Source organism: Dromiciops gliroides, chromosome 3, assembly GCF_019393635.1.
Source record: "Dromiciops gliroides isolate mDroGli1 chromosome 3, mDroGli1.pri, whole genome shotgun sequence".
In the NCBI taxonomy this organism is placed as follows: domain Eukaryota; kingdom Metazoa; phylum Chordata; class Mammalia; order Microbiotheria; family Microbiotheriidae; genus Dromiciops; species Dromiciops gliroides.
In genome coordinates this window covers 309,350,889-309,352,311 of record NC_057863.1, presented here as the reverse complement: position 1 = coordinate 309,352,311, position 1,423 = coordinate 309,350,889, and the positions used below count along the sequence as shown (strand labels likewise).

General features: G+C 33.6%; 1 non-coding gene across 1 annotated transcript; it reads right to left on the bottom strand.

Moving 5' to 3' along the window:
• Nucleotides 1-609: 609 nt before the first annotated feature.
• LOC122752177 lies at nucleotides 610-716 on the bottom strand. The gene has a single exon (XR_006355971.1). It is a non-coding gene; the product is annotated as a U6 spliceosomal RNA (small nuclear RNA).
• Nucleotides 717-1,423: the final 707 nt, after the last annotated feature.

Below are 1,423 nucleotides of genomic sequence, written 5' to 3'. Positions count from 1 at the left end.
TCAGGCCAGATCATTGTGAATATAATCATGGAATGCTTGCCAGCAATGTAAAGACCATGTTCTGGAGGCAATTATTCCAAATGCCACAAGTGCAAACTCCTGGGAAAGGGGTGCTTAGAGAAATCTCTTTCAATGAACATAGGTAAAACCAACTCACAGGAAGTTCACCAGTGCCCTTGGCAATGAGTCAGGATGAAGGAATTTGAAACTTACACTACTCAACTAGACCAATTCTGCCTGAAAAATACACAAAGAGAACTGGGGTCCTCCTATGGATACTCTTCTCTAAATTCAGATTACATAGATACATAGATACATACATACAAACATTCATATATACATCTATAAAAACTTTAAAGTGCATTATAAATGCTTTATATTGTTATAACTTTTAGTAGTAGTAGTAATCAGTAAAAATAATAATATTCTTAGACCATTTTACTGGTAACAAAAAATTTATCCATTTATATGATGAAACTAAAAGTAGAAATTAAATTTCTAATTTCATTTCAGGACTGGCAAGAAGTATAGGACTTTTTATAATATACCATTTTGATAAGGAGGTAATATTAAATCCTTAAAAGCTATGCCAGTGAAATATAAACTCATTTCTACCAAGTTGACTTCACGAATTTGCATGTCATCCTTGCACAGGGGCCATGCTAGTCTTCTCTGTATCGTTCCAATTTTAGTATATGTGCTGCCGAAGCGAGCACTACCAAGTTCAAATAGCTTTGCATTCAATCCCAGAAACAAACTGTGTTTCCTGTTGGAGAACCAGCCTATTGACATAAAGACATTTCCTCACCAGAAGATTGGCCATTAGGTGATGAATTCTTTATCCACCTTTACCTTGTGTCTTTTGTTATAATTTTAAATTTCCATCATGAGACAATTCAGTCAAATTCACTAGAAACCAGTTAAATGATTATAATAAAAATAGACACACCTAATAATCACTCCCAGAATGCATTTTTATACTATTTAGATAGATATGATTACCTATTTAATGCCTGAGGGGGAGAACGTTTTTTAAAGTATGATGATACATATGTACATATTAATAGATTTTCTATTGCCTGCTATTACACATTAAACAATCAATCAAAAATTATGTATTAAGCACTTATGTTCAGAGCACTGTGGTAGGTTATACCCAGCACTATGCTGGGGTGATAAATAAAGTGAATGAAATAATCTCTATTTGCAAGTAATTTATACTCTAATGAGGAGACAAGTACATTTAAAATTATTTATGCAGAGAATAAATAATATTAACCGAGTTTTGGTTCATGTCCAGATCACCAAAAATGAAAGCACCCATTTAGGAGAAACAGGGGCATTACATCTGAGAGAAGATATCCAATGGTGGCCTAACCCTTGGGTAAAAGCACCCAAGCTTTAGACCTGCTATATCTTTAAA